This window comes from Ascaphus truei, chromosome 2, assembly GCF_040206685.1.
Source record: "Ascaphus truei isolate aAscTru1 chromosome 2, aAscTru1.hap1, whole genome shotgun sequence".
Taxonomy (NCBI): Eukaryota; Metazoa; Chordata; class Amphibia; order Anura; family Ascaphidae; genus Ascaphus; species Ascaphus truei.
In genome coordinates this window covers 307,466,271-307,482,407 of record NC_134484.1, presented here as the reverse complement: position 1 = coordinate 307,482,407, position 16,137 = coordinate 307,466,271, and the positions used below count along the sequence as shown (strand labels likewise).

Below are 16,137 nucleotides of genomic sequence, written 5' to 3'. Positions count from 1 at the left end.
ACAGAATTACACACCCACAGAATTACACACCCACAGAATTACACACCCTCATTGCGGTTTTTTTTTGTTCTAACTTGTATGTTATCTGCCTCCTTTTCTTTAAATCTGCATTGCAAATCCTTACCCTGAATTATTTGACTCCAACTGCCTTCTTATTACTTTATTCGGAACTGGGGGATCTTTAGATTCTGGCTATACCCAGTTTGATCCCAATACATCCTATATACTGTATGTGTGCAGTATCTACACGCCAAGTCCTGTCACTGGCTGCGGGTGATCAGGCTGCACTGTGATGTCGCTGAGAAACGTGACACGCCCACAAAACATGTCCCATCATTCATGGGAGGCCGTCACACCTCACTGCTGGCTCTTGCACCACTTCAGCTGGGTTTTCCCATAAACGCTTACTCACTCCGGTTACGATCTGTCTACACGCCCCTTCCCTGCTACCTGTGTTCAAACGTGCAAAGCACCGGAAGACGCCTCCCGCAACCCCCACACTCTGCATTATCATTCCTGTGTTTCTGCTTTTTTTAAATATAATGCATTCAATTATGTTAATCTAAAACATCCATGGTTCCAAATGCTGCCAGAGAGGGGCTCCGCCTCGGCATTGCACCAGTTATAGGAAACTCCCTGGCCTGACATTCGGGGAACGTGACGCCAGGATGCTGGCTGCTTGTGAATGGGTGCGGGTGGAAACTCTGCAGAGGGTGTTGGTAATTGGATGCCTGTCAAATCCTGTCATTGTGAAATAAGGTTACCAGGAGACGTGCACTTACTGTAAAAGAAAAGTATAAATGTTTTATGCATGCTGGCTCTGTTGCTACGTGAAACTCAAGCCTTAGTAGCGGGTCATCATTTTAAAGTAGCGCAATGATAATAGGGAATAAACAAATCCCAATAAATAGATATCATTGAATAATAACTACGAGAGTAAAGAATTCCTGCATGTGACTCTCCTATATACATATGTACAAAAAAAACCTTGGATTGCCATTTTTAATAAAAATACAGTATATCCCATTAGATATGGGAGCAAAGCTTTCTAGAGATATTTGATGTGTTGGTGTAATGTCTATGCTAAAAACTAAACGTTTGAGTTTCTGTAAAAACAAAAACAGACTTGGTTTTGATCTAATTTGATAAAAAAATGGCAAAATGTAGGTAAGAAAAGGAGAAATAGTGTACTTTACCTCAAAATATTGTGAAGACTGAGTTGGCTAACTGCGAGCAAATGTACAGTATGCTACATGGAAAGGCAGAAATCACCAACATGTCCCTGAAAACTTGTCATTTATGGCAACAGTTCAAAGTTAACTGGAGATTAGTATATGAGCTGGTTACACCCCTTACGAAAACACTATAACAGTATGTATGCCTTATATGTGATGGCATGTTACATAATCCACTGTTGGACTAATGGAGGCACCTAAAAAAGAGGTATGTGTCTCAGGAAGATGATTCAAGTAAATCAGCTTTGCTTGAAATTGCTTTAAAGCTTGAATATATACATATGTATTTATTATTTATATATATATATAATATAGCAAATGGAAATATATATTCACACACAGATGCAGTGGGCGTTATTCGAACAAATCACGGAGCCGTTTTCGTGTGCTCTGCTGTATTCCACGCAGCATTAACGCGGCCAATCGTCCCAGGCACCTGTGTTTATCACGGTTGCTTTATTTGAATTTCATGGATTCTGTTTCTGTGTGTGCAATGAAATGAATTAATTGTAATGTGCACAGTACTGTGCTACTGTGTCAATTTCAGGTGTTTAAAAGCCGGAACACTAAAATGCCATTTTCTGCACTTGCGTCTAAAGGCGGTAAGGTTGGAAGAAATCACACGCCATGACATGGGTATTCCGAGATATACAACGCGTAAAGTGTTCGAATAACGGCCGCTGCATCTGTACACCACACAAAATATACTGATTTTTTTTTTTATACAGATGTAGCAGACGTTATTATACTCGTTAACACAATGGGTTGCGTTGGTGCTGGTGTGTTAGATAACAGAGCTATTGAAAACAATGGTTAAGGAGATAACACGTGTTTTTTTTATGCACTTGCTCACTTTAACAGGGAATTAACGTCTGCTAAATACTGTATATAGTACATTTGTCATATTTGTGTTTAAAACGAATCCCAGCACAATAATGTATATTTGGTTACAAGAGTACTGGAGATGTTGAGAGGCTGAGCCCGATTTTATTTTACTTGAGCTTTGCTTGTCTACTAAAGAGACAAAATGCTGTGTGATGTTTAAACAACATTGCACAAATATTTAATTGTTAGTGAGAGCAACACAGTAATGCCTTATTAGTGACGGGATTAATAAAATAATAAAAAACAGTAAATTACGTGCACAGTTGCACACACCACATTGCTAAATGGCAACACTGTATGTGAAAAATTCTGCTACTTCCTTATGACTAACAGCTTGTTAGTCATTTCCATTGTGAATATATATGATTTGATGTTGCACTTGGTGAAATTGGATGGCAATGGCAGTAATTTATACACTGCTAATAAATCATCTGGTGCCTCCAAAAGTAAAGCAGGAGGGTATTTCATTGTTTAGCACAATAAAACTTAACATATAAATGTTTGCATCTGCTAAAAACAGACTTGAAACGCAGTTCTTTCCAAAAAGTTCGAGCTTGGTTACCTCTGTCAGAAGCAGTGGGGTAGCAAAAACGTCCGCAAAAAAAGCACAGGTTTACAATTTTAGCAGTGTATTACCGTATATACTGAAAGAATGAGTGGGACCCCATACATCCATGAGTGTGGCTACAGTATGTAATTCTGTGTATTAAATTGTATGTATCTGTTTCTCTGTATTTAGACTGTATATTAGTGCCTTTGTGTGGGATAGAGATGTGCAAACATTTCCAAAATGCATTTGCAAAATGTTTAACCGTTTTCTTACCAGATTCAATTCCTTGCAAACAGTTTAATAGATTTTTTACATTTCACAGAAATTGGCATTTCCACCATCAAATTACTGTTTTGCCATTGAATCGGAGCACAATGTGTGTATCAATGTTTTAAGATGTGGGTACTGCATATGTATCAGTGTGTATGTGTATCAATGTGTAAATGAGAGTGGAAATGTACATCCGTGTGTCTGTATTTATCTCAGTGAGTGTTAGTGAGTTTGTGCAGTGGTTGGGGATATCAGGTGCTGACATTAGAGGTCAGCAGCTATAAATGGAAGAGGTCACCATTGCATTAATCCCTGTGCAGCAAAGCTTTTGAAATTTGTACTTGCAAAATGTTTGCCTTGTCTGACTACCCTGCATAATATTAGTCCTTCTTGCAGTAAGTCTATGGGGGTTATTGGAAAAACTGTGATAGTCCTAATCTGGGCACTCTGGTCTTTATTAAAAGTGGACTGGCTGGGGTTCTTCAAGTGTAAAACACACTGAGATACAGTAATACAACTCCACAATGATCTCCTATTTATTTATTTATTTTTTGATCTGTAATCTTTGACCTGAGTGACATTACCTCACAAGTAGATATCGATGTGTTAATAGTATGGCAGCCATTTTAGTTCACAAAGCAGGTTATATACATTTGATATAGCAAAGAGAATCCTAACCATGGACATTTCCAGGGGTGGAGGACTGGATACCAGTGTACACAGGTGCCAGGGGTGATACCATCATCAATATAACATAGATGCAAGTGAAAAAAAAGTCACCTAGTAATAACTTTTTGGGCAGTATGAAAAGGACATAAAAATCTCTTTACTGTAACAACAAATAATATAAAATAGCGTGGGGACACAGTATACTAAGATGGATATTATCTAAGGTGATCTACATTCCAAGAGATGTGCAAATCTATTTCTACAGGCTGATGTCAGCCTTTTTGCAAATGCTACTGTATGCGGTGACTCAAATCTATAAGAGATACGGAGCGGCACTGCAGCCTTAATGTCGACATTTTTAGAACTTATGATTTTTCACACGTACAATCTGTACAGCATTTTTATGTAAAAGTAATACAATACAAGGCACAGCATATCTAGTTCATTCTAGTATTTTGTTTCCACACACGAGTGAAAAGCATTGTTTTTTTTTTTTTTTTTCCTTTCTACAAACCACTCTTTTGTTTGAATTGTCAACAGCTTTTGGGTGGTATTTAAAAAAAAAAAAGTCAGCAAAATTTTATACCCAACCGTCAATCAAGCAATGTGCAGTACTGCATAGAAACTTAATGTAGTAAAGGAATTGTATTGTAGTCTATTATACAGAACACTTTATTGGTAATCTTTGTTCAATTCATCTGATTGATCACCACCTTTTATACGTGTAACCTCTCTTTATTTCCCGAGACTGATTGTACATATGCTAGGGTGGGGCCTCAAGTCCTACTCCCCTATGTGATCGATATGCTAGGCCGCTAGCGGAGAGCTTGGCGGAGATCAGACCATATGACACAACACATATCTTTGAATAACTGGCTTGTATTTATATGCTCACACAACACATCAGTGATCCTACAGATCCAGAGGCCGTTATCCGACCATTTACCGGGTTGAATCACGCACTATAGTGCGTGGTGGGCCGAGAAGGTCTGCTGCAGACTAAACGGCCCATCGGATTAACACACATGGGCGAGTGAGGGACAGTAGCACCAGAACGGCGAATCCACACAAATCCTCAAATTTAAAACATTATTAACATTTGAATGATCACGTGATAAAGTCACACGAACATTCACAGAGGTACATTTGGGGTGCACATCACAATAAACATTTTAAAATTTTCTAACATTGCTATCGTGAAAACCAAGGTGAAAAGTGATAAAATAAAAGGTGAATAAAATATTAAAACACGTTGAGCTGATGGTCTAGACCCAAACAAGAGTAATCATGTATTGCACAGAGTCACTAACTGCCTGAACTGTAAAGCGTTAATCGCTGGATGTACCTCCTGCCTGATTGTGGTAATAACAGGTTCAAAACAGTTAGTAAATTATTCTCATGTATATAGACAGCTAGAGGAATATCAACAACCACCTAATGTGTATAGCACTGTATAAGACTGCAACCGCAAACCATGAAAGCAGGAAGCAGCGTTCGCATTGAAATGCCACTTATTAATGGGAATTCCCTTATACTTAGGCTATCATATGAACGCTACTTGCTTGCAAGTAGCAGAGCTCCAACATCGCTCTCAACAAGTACTGGGAGTCCCTGTAACTAGTGACAGTAGTTATGCAATAACAGTAGAACAGAGAAGCAATATCATAGTAATTTGTGATATTGGCTGAATTGCCGAATGGATGGGGGATTCCCTGTTACTAAACTGTCATATGAACGTTGCTTGCTTCCAAACAACACAGCTCCAACATCGCTGTCAATAATTACTGGGAGTCCCTGAGGCTAGTGTCAGACGATTATTTTACAATACTGAATCAAGGTCAATGCGTAATACTTAGCTAGATAACTCTTATCCTCTGCTCATGCTGGGACACAGAACTGCCAATGCTGCCGATTTACTAAAAAATTGCAAAATTCATAAAATAATCCCCACAATTTCTCTATTAAGAAAAACGCCGATTGATGAATCTCCAAAAGAAAAAAGAGAGAAAACATTGTAAGTGCTAATTAATGCAATATACACATCAGCATGAATCTTTTTTCTCTATAATGTATACATCATTTATGAGAGGTTTACATCGTATCAAAAACTTAAAGGAAAGCACTTAGCTCAAAATCAACGTTCAAGCCTAAAGGAACAAGTGTTTTAAGAGTGAAAATCCAGAAACTCTCTCTCTTTTTCAGAGAGGTAATTCTGTTTCCACCTCTCCAGTGTGGTAACACATGTTCCAATATAGTGAACTTGAGACCTGATGTATCTCCATTATGTTTTTGAATAAAATGATTGGACAAAAAGTGTGTAGTGATGCCTCTTCTTACGTTCCCAATATGTTCAGTATACGTGTTTGTACTTTTCTTGAGGTTTGACCTACATATTGTAGCCCACATGGGCAAGAAACAAGGTATACTACATTTTTTAGTAAATTTTATTGAGTTAAATGTGTTTGCTATATACTATGTATTTTTAACTATGAGCATGATTTATTTTTAACTATGAACATGAATTGTATTAAAGTATAAATATTGTATTTTAAATCAATTGTATAAAATTGCTATGAGATCTGTTATAGCGGTGAGTGTCAATATAACAAATTACCCAATAAATTAGATCTTGCTACATTCTGACCTATGGGGAGAAAGGTGATTGTAATAAGGAAGGGTATATATAGTATCCTCCTATGGGTCTACGTCACTCCTGACGAAGCCGTCAACCCGCACGGCGAAACGCGTAGAGCGTAACCCTCAATGTGAGATCCTGAGGGAGACAATCTCTAGCTGATGTTCCGGTGGCGCCAACTGAACCCGTGAAAACCGGAAGTGACGTATCGGCCTCAGCTCGCAGCACAGGACACATACCGGTGGAGAAGGCGGACGTGTGTGGGGTTCCCGAGGTCGCGACTCGATGTATCATCTTTACCCTGTAACCTACGCCCGTTACCATCTGGTATCTTGTAAGCCTTGAATTTTACCATTTCGGATAAATCGCATATGGCTTTTTAATTCCTTGGCTCTGTGTCTCTCTTCTGGGATTATCCATCTCCCTATTTTCATTGCTGTTTATGGACAATTTCCACATTTAGCTACCTTTGCTCTTTGGAGCTCTGCCATAATATATGTTTATTTATTTAAACGTTATGCACTATGGTAGTATATTTATTTTTTTCCAGGTACTGACGCTCCCCTGATTTCGTTCCTTCTGCAGCCCAGTAATGGCTGCAACACTGTAAATGTATTAAAAATGTGTGTGTCCCGCTAGGTATAAGGGGACCACATCAATATCCTGAGTGAAACTATAAGTATTGCAACAGTTATGTATCAACTATGATTATTGCAACAGTGTTTCCCTGCAGACCATAGAAAGGAAAAAACGGTTTTAAATGCCATTAGCCTCGCGCATCGCACAACTAACTTTGGCTAGGAACGTCCTAGCGCTTTGAATTTTGTTGTGCATGTGGCTGGGGGTAAATCATTAAAATGATTATATTTTACTTTTTATAAACTTTCATGAATGAAAGTCCCCCTCTTTTAAGTGTACTAATATAAGAGCAAATGAGTTTGCATTCAGGCGGGCGGAGCAGCAGAAACACTTGATTCACAAGTACAATGATCAAAAGGTGTATGGCAGGACATTCCTGTAAGTCAGTCATGCATAATTTAACCCCGGACTTGTAAGGTATCACGCTGGCATGGTTCCAGCATGTCTGCAAAAGTCCGGAGTTAAAAAGGTTCCGACCGTTAAAGGTGTTATCGGGCCGGAGTGAAAATAAGTGCTGGCATCCTAGCAGATGTCTGGGTGGAGTAGACTACCCGGCACCAGGGAAGGGGGCTTGGCTGGGTATGCTAAGTGGCGAAGGTGCAAAGTTTGTGCATGCCCTTGGCATACTACAGTATGAAGTCCCTGCCTGGTGCTGGGTGTTGCTGGCAAGACCTGCGGATAGGTGGGCTGTTCAGTTCCCACAGAGCGATTGTCTGCAGAGCATAGAGATAGGGATTTTACTGTTTAAAGGTCCCGGCAGCCGATCGGGAAATGAGATTCATTGCAACATCGTAACCAAGATTTGTATCCAGCTTCAAGAGTTCGTAAGGACTTCAAAACAAATTCTACAAGGGTAGAATGAAGCGAGCAGTCCCGGTGGAGAAAAAGTGGTTGTGAGCAGCGCCACTAGCCAAAGACTGTTTTTGCGGTTGCACAATTCCCGCTCCTGGGAGATCGTGCTCAGAGACTCTATTTCTAAAGATTAATTCTGGAAGTAGAATATTTCGTTTTACCCCGTCCCATCAAGTGTATTTTTGTAATATTTTGTAAATCAAGCTGTGTATGTTCATTGTGTAAATAAATTACAATTAATTTTATCTCTTGCTTTGCTCAATCAAAGGAACCGGGTAATTAAGGTGTTAAAAGCATTGGTCTCCCCTGACAGACAGAAACCAAATAATAGAGCCCAGCAAGGTCAATGTCAATGTTGGCCATGCCCCTCTCCATCCCCTCCATTCTCTCCAAACGTTGATCCAACTTGGCCTCCATTCTTTCCCTGTATTGCTGTGTTGTGTTGCAAATTCTTTCGTAGCCAATTAAAGATTACAGTATGTGACATACGGAGCTCGGGCTGACAAAGGGTGTCATGGTGGAATCTGGTTCTCTAAGAGGCTGGGTGATCTGAGGGGAACATCCGGTTGTGCATCGGTGGGACACGGGAAGTCTTGTTCTGTTTCAGTTGCCAGAGGGCCGCCTGGTTGTGTATCGGTGTGGCAGGGGACGTCTTGTTGCGGCTTCTGTTGTCAGGGGGATGTCTGTGTGCGTAGGTGGGGCTGGGGACTTCTTGTTCATCTTCAGCTTGGGTAGACCGAGGGTTCGTCTGGTTGGGCAATGTTGCCTGTAACCCATTTACTGTCCTTATTTATTACGGTTCCAATTTTCTTCTTGCAATAGCCCGGTCCAGGATGTTTTGCCTTGGGAACTTTTGGTGCCTTTTCTTTAGTCGCCGTAGGCTTTCTGGCCATCTTTGCCTTTGGCACGCAGACAGCTGCTGCATTTCTCAGCAGTTATCCGCTTGTTGCGTGCATAGAGTACGGCCTGATCCATGGCAGAAGATTAAGCACAATAGAGTATCTGGACAGAAAGCAGTTGTTTCAGATACAGATCAGCCTTTGAGGAGGCCATGCATTTTGTGTCACCTTTTACAGATGCAGCGGCCGTTATCCGTACATTTCACGATTTGTATTCCTGGGCATACCCAGGTTGCGCCGCATGATTTCTTCAAACTTTCCTGCGGTAAGACGCGTGTTTACTAGTGTTTTTATCAGGTGTTGTCTTAAAATATAAAAATCTACGTAATTTTAAGATTAACGTTACGAGTTCATACTATATACTGTACATGAGAAAGAAGTCCTTTCTGAGGCTCCTTAGTCATACACATCCTCTAACTGTAGAAGATTATGGGTGTGATTGGTGGCATTCACGGCAGCATTCACGGAAGAATAACGAGTGAATGCCACGTGAAATACAGCAGAGTTCACGAAAACGGCTTTGTGAAATGTTCGGATAACGGCCGCTGCATCTGTATGCACTGTATCCCTGATTCGATGGTACAGGTGTTAAGAGGGTGTAAACATTCACGGTACATGATAAATGCTTGCACATGTTAACTGTGCTTCGTTTAATTTCTTTTCAAAAGCAGCAACGCCTAGAACAGTTGTTTCAAAGGATATGAACCTGAGAATATAGCAGATGTACATGAAAGGACAACAAATATGGCATATCCAAGCTTGGTTAAATAGCTCGGGCCTCGACATCACTCATAGCTGTGTCTGCTATCGTGCCAGTGGAAAGACTAAAGTTATATAGAGGATTTGCACGGTCAGAACAGCGTACACTGGCGACACACTTTATTCGAGCTCGGCTAGTCCCACGAATTCGGGTATACCCGGGTGTATTGAGGTTTGTGACTGTTTTCTGCCCGAGTGCATTGAGGTATTTTCCAAGCAGGGATTGAAGCATTTTATTCCCGCTGGCTGCAATACTGCACAGTATATATATATATATACTGCATTACAATTCATGAATTTATGCCATCTGGTAGACACGCGAAGCATTGCAGCCTATTAAATCCTAATCATTATCATTTAACAGATCAGCCGCCCGTCAGCCAGGCATGAACCCAGGCTGGGAAGGCAAACGCAACGGGGCTTGTCAGAGGTGAGGAGCGGCGCATTCCAGGTATCTGCCAGGTACATACTGGGTATTTGCTCGAATAAAGTGTGTCGGTGCAGTAAGTATTGTACTGTATGCACAGTATAACTGTATTGTATATTATTGAATGTGTATATTTTTGGTTTTGTTCCCTCCTTTCTTCCTTATCCCCTCTCCCTCAGACCCCTCCCTCTTCCCCTTGTCCCTCCTGTACTAATCGTTCACATTTTGGTACTATTGTAGGGAGGCAAAGCGGCTTGTGGATGAGATCAGCAATGCAAATAATAAACGTTGTGCTGCCGCAGTTGAAGTTCTGCAGCAAGATCATAATGTCCGAGTCCAGCATCAGGAGAATGAGACATGAATTGGGCTGGAAGTACAGATGTGTCAAGTAAAGTGTTTTGCTGCAATATTGTACTGTATAATGCAATAGTGTTGTTGTTCAGTGTCACAGGAGACCAGGTTATTTACACCTTTTTGCCGGGATCATTGAATGAGCAAAACAAGATAATGAAATAAATTGTAATTACACACAATGATACACAAAATACAGACTAAAAGACACACACTTTCGGACTGAGGTCGAAAACTAGACTATCCTATATGCAGGGAACACAAGAGTTTTACCCTGACCGGGACTCTTAAAACCAGAAAGACCTCTTTTTCCAACTTCTCTATTTCCATCACGAGAGAGAGAGAGAAAATCAGAATAGCAGCCCAGACAGCCCCCCCCCTCTCAAGTAATAAAGGATGTGCAGAGATACAGATACATTCCAGACATGAAAGTTAACTGAAGCTCTGTAGCTACAAATTAGGTTTAACTGTAGTTTAGGATATGATAATAAAAGAAAGGGACAATTTTATTAATATAGTTTGCAGGCAGGATCAAACAGTTCTTTGCCTTGTCTTGGTAATTTTTGTTTGTATTATTATTTTTGTTTTTGTGTGTAAAAAGTAACTATAAACTGTTTAAAGTATATGTTAAGTCTATAATTTCCTGTGTAACAAAATCCAGTTTTAATTTCTGAATAACCGTCATATTTTATCCTGTATGGGGCCGTGTCAGGAGCTTCATTTTTAAGCTGTTTCAAATTGTATTGCACTGTATGTTAAAACTCCAGTAATTAATCATTTTTATTATCTGTCTTGTTCCAAGGTTTTGGCAGGATGCCCAGAAAGTTATCTCAAGTTTGTTGCAATCCTGGAGTTGAAAAAAAAAAAAAAGTTTTTAAATTTGTGTCTATAATTTCTTATATTACAGGTTGTGTTAATATTGTTCTCTCAGCAAACCAGATGTTATTTTGTGTTTTAAGGTTTCTGTCAGAAGACAATAGCAGATTATATTTACATTAAGTAGTGTTTTGAGGTTTTAATGTAAATTTTATACCCAAAGGTTTCGGGTTAGTTTTGCTACAGATAAAGCAACAATATTTAGTTATGTTTTAAATGCTGTTATCCTTTCTGTAATATTGTTCACATGTAAAAAAAGATGTGAACAAAGGAGGGGTAGTATTGCTGTTTATCATATAGCTGTCTATGCCCAGAAGTTAGATGGCTTATATATTACAAGTAATTAGTTTGGAGTCCTATACAAAATCGTTTTAACCATTTTCTTTTGGTTTGGCAATAAATGGGGCAAGACCACAATGACTGTTTAGTAAAACAAGTAGTAATTATTGCATGCAACTAATATATTTTTGAGTCTCTCTAGGCACACGTCAAAGTTGAAAGTGCACCAACTCGAGACGGGTTAATGGTCATGTATTTTCTAAGCAAGAACGTTTTTCATCCCAGATGAAAAGACCCTACTACTACTACCACCATTACAGCAATTAAAGTGGCAGAGGTCTCTTTCTGGATCCACGTTACGCATGTGCAACTTATCCCAGCACCACCCACAGTTGATTCAAGTTAAACTATAGCCAAGGTGGAAAAGCCAAAAGATACAGCTGCTCCAGAATACAAAATTTATGTTTTGGGGCCACAATAATCCCCGCCAATAACCAACGGAGGAGAAAGACACAGGTAAAAGTCCGGGCCATAACATATGAACTTTGAACTTTTTTAATAATCTTTTTTCTTTACAGGTTTTATTATTTTAATTATAATGTATATTCTATTAGGTTTGAGTAAGTGGTGTACACACAAAGATGATAGGGTAGTAACAGGTATATTTTGTTTAGTAATTATTATTTTGTTGTTATTGTCTGTGTATAGTATATATGCACACTCTTTCATTATATAATGGAATCCTGGTAAACAAAACCCATATTTTATGTGCAATGTACTATCTATACCCAATGGGTTGCACCCCAGGAACAAGAGAGTTGCATTTAACCCCTTGGGAAAAGGACAATATGTTATAAGACACTTGTAGAACCATATATAAGAAATTTGTTACGAAGGGTGTAGAAATATGAGTTTGCCCTAGGGAAGTTATTGATTTTGTGTTAGAAGGACAGATAGAGAATTACCCTGCAATTAGACCAGGTTATGTTATTTAGGAAGAGTGGTTCCAGCGTTTAAAGGTAGAGATGAGGGATGGGATTTATTGGGACTTGGTGGTTGGATTGGTTCTCTGGAAGCAAAGCTAGCAGATGTTTTTGTATGTGTGTTTGTCCTATTCATTGCTCTCTATGTATATGTTAAGTACAGCAAAACATTGGTCCAGAAGTGCGCTGCAATCCCCCACCAACGCTATGCCTCTTTTCGGTGATAAAGATGTCGGCAGTCCCCCAGAAGAAGAGACCGAAGAAGGAATCAACTGAGCCGATATAATGTCCAGAAAGAAATGAAGTCATGCACAATTGGATAACTGTTTGGTCCAGTAGGACAATGAAATGGTTAACTGCTCTTTAAATAGACTGTCTCTTAAGAATATAGGGGATTGAGAAGATCGGATATAAGGATGTTAGGAAGGTGGGAGGTCACCCAGGGGCGTGAGTCAACCACAAGGACAAGTCAAGTATTTTGACCATAGCAGCCATTTTGCTGTTTTGCCATTTTGAGTAAATGCAGTATGAAAGATGTGTGAGGAGGATGTTTGTGCAGTCGCTTCCAGGAGATATTAACCCCCACCACCACCCATTTATTCTCAGAAATGGAAATTGTGAAGAATGAGAGTAACCACAATGCGCTAATTATAGAGGAGCAGTGTAACTAGTCATTTTTATTAATTGTTTGTCCTTTTATGACAAAAGGAGGGGACTGTTAATATATATTTCAGTAACCATTTTGTTCCCTTTGTGCCAATATATATATATATATTAGTAACCATTTTGTCTCCCCTTGCCCCAGTTTTACTTTTAAAATGTGTACTGCTTTAAAATGTGATCAGGTGCTCTGGAAAGTCTCATAGGACTTTCAGCCTTGAAGATAAGAGAAGAATGTTAGCTTGTTAGCTTTTTATAAACAAAGCCTTTCTCCCTCACACTCCCACAACTCCCTTTTTCTTCCTCCCCTCACTCCCTAGAAATAAGTGAAAGACACAAATGTAAGCAACATTTAATCTATGTAGCAATAAATTAGGTAGAAAACATCAGCAAATACCTCTAAGACGCTTCAGCAAAATACCTCTAGAACTCTTTTTGTCTACAGTATATAACTCTGCTTGTTATCGTTAATAAACCAGCCTAGTGATTTGATTGCAGAGCTGCATGTGTCTCCTTCATTTTGCTTGACTCCGGGCCCGCTGTTTTTTGCCCACACATTGAACACACAATCTCCCGGGAGAGATTCCGAGTCGCGGACACGCATAAAAGAATTACATATTTACAGGGACTTAGCCCAGAATCTCCTGCAACCCAAATCGGCATAAAATTCCAAACGCCACCGGTACGTTCTCTTTTGAGTACTTGGTCCCTCCTACCCGCGAGTTAGTCCAAATCTCCTGGAACTCAAATCAGCATAAAATCCCAGCTGCAACCACTACGTTCGATTCTGAAAACTTGGTCCCAAAATGCTGGACTTAGACTCTGGCGGGCAGGCTTTTCAGGCTCACAATTGAAGCCGGTTGCTCTGCTATTCACACAAGAGCAACTTTGAAAATCCTGCCTGCACTCTTGCTACCCGAGAACACCAATCTGATTGGCTCATCAATCTTATAGTATTTTTAGTTTCATTCACAAAACTGAACAGCCAATCAATGTGTGGGAACTTTCCCAAGCAACCAATCAGAGCCAAGCCGGCTAGAAAAGCCGGGTCAGTGGGAAATTCAAAATAGTCAAGAGAGATGCGCAAGCCTGCCACCTCTCTCCCTTGCTATCTCAATGCCACCTGCTGGGCAAGCTCCACCAAGTCTGGTAGAAAAAGTGGCATCCCGGAGGACTGCCATTTATCTCCGGAGCTGGTACTCCACCTTTCCCCGCTGACCAAATGTTATGGGCATCCTCTGGTCACTTTGAACTCCAATTTCCAGCAGACTTACCGGTGCCAATGGGTTAGCTCGGGTAGCCTGTTTGGACATCAGTTCTGAATGTAAAAAGTACATTATACTATAAAGTATATTTTACTACACTTCTGAGTCTCTGGGCACAAGGGACAGAACAGGAAAAATATTGCAGTTTTATTTCTAACTGCCTTATTCCCCACACACTTTCCCTTGGACTCAGTTTGCCGTGGTCTAGGATTGGAGAGATCAGATTGTCGTGCGGTGCTGGGGTCTTGGGGTATAGAATGTAGAATAGTTGAGTCCATAGCGGTGGTCCAGGGTTCAGAGAAGGAAGGAGTCCGGGTGCAAGCTGAGGAAAAAAATACAAGAGGTAAACAAGACAAAGGCAGGGCTGCAAGAAGCTAGAGGTAAGCACAAGTCACTAGAACAGAGTTTATGCTCAGCCAGTTTGCAAGAGGACTGGCTGAGCCTATAAGTAACACGCAGCCAATGGCGATGCAGCAGGGAGCTGTGAGCAATAAGTAATCACAGGTATACTGTGTACTGATAGGCAGGGACGGGGTGAGAAGCCGCTGTGGAATAGTTGAGTGAATTAACCCCTTGCTTTCCAGTGTCCACGTGGCATCTGTGCATAGCTAGCGTGTGCCATGTGTTGCCCATGTCACGGGAATGGAGCCTGGAGGCAGTCCCTTCAGTGTTTCCCTTTCTAGCAACGCGACACCTATTACATACAGTACAACAATGTTACTAGGTCCAAGAGCTGACTCTCTGGGACCCTTTTACACGGAACAGGGGTAACCAAAATGGGCTTGACCTTTATTTAGAGAGCCTGGTTACCCCCTCCCGTCATATTCAGTATGCACATGTGTGATTTTACAGTACCTGTACAATTCTATCTTGTCATTACAGAGTGTATCCAATGATAAGGGAGCCCAACAAGATTAAGAGAGTACAGCAAGCATAAGCTTGGATTGATAGTGAGGAAACTTTTCACAATGTAATATTTTCAGATGAGACATCGGTTGCCCTAGGAAGATTTGCCACTTTTGCCTTTTACAAAAAAAGTCTGTCCCTCGTCCCAAGAACCCATTCAGGTTCCATGTGTGGGGCGCTCTCTCTAGACATGGACCAGGGTCCATAATAATATTTGACGGTAATTCACAGTTTATCCTTTTTGGTATGGTAATTGAATGTACCGTAAGAATGTACTATATGACATAATGTCCCTTTTTCTATACAGGAATCATGGCTAAAAAATGTTTTCAAGAAGAGATTATAGACTCCATAGCTGACCATATTCAGGCTCAGTTCCCACCTGGTCATTGGTTCTTCAAGGATAATGACCCAAAACATAGTGCCTCTGCCAACCATATTCACGCACGCGTAATAAACTGGGTGAAGGCTCCGCCAGAGTAAATGCTGCATTGTAACTGTTTCTTGTTAATTTCTAGTTTATGGATCTTTGCTCTTATATCATCTTTTTTGTTCCTGATGTTGCAGATCACCTGATTTGAACCCCATAGAACTGGTGTGGCATGAGATGAAACTCACCTGCAGAAGTCGTCAAACCTGCCAACAAGGACCAACTTGTAAAGTGAATATGAGCTTTCTGGGCAAACACTCTTAATGTAGAAAATTGCAACAACTATATAAATAACATTGCCAGTGTTTTGCCCTTTGTGTTACAGCATAGTGGACATGCGACTGGCATCTAGTAATAATGTATCCAGCAGATTATTTTATACCTGAGACATAAATAAATATATATACCTGCGCTACTACCAATTTAGCAGGTACACAGACCGAATATATGTCGTTGTTGCTTGCACTAGTGAAAAATGTGAGATACTGTACAGTAGCCCTAAAGGAATGTGTGTAAAAAAAAAAAGAATGAAAAAACGGTTAAAAGCTGCTCAAAGCAAGGACAGTA

At 40.3% G+C, this 16,137-nt stretch overlaps 1 protein-coding gene across 9 annotated transcripts in view; it reads right to left on the bottom strand.

Annotated features, from left to right (window-relative positions):
* The window catches only part of UPP1 (uridine phosphorylase 1), a 33,032-nt gene extending 32,579 nt beyond the window's left edge, over positions 1-453 (bottom strand). For 2 of the 9 annotated variants that reach the window (XM_075586448.1, XM_075586450.1), the window contains exon 1: positions 75-453. The gene's annotated coding sequence lies outside the window, so the exon portion shown is untranslated. The remainder of the gene's footprint in view (positions 1-74) is intronic. The other 7 variants (XM_075586451.1, XM_075586449.1, XM_075586452.1 and 4 more) reach the window with 5 other exon arrangements.
* Positions 454-16,137: the final 15,684 nt, after the last annotated feature.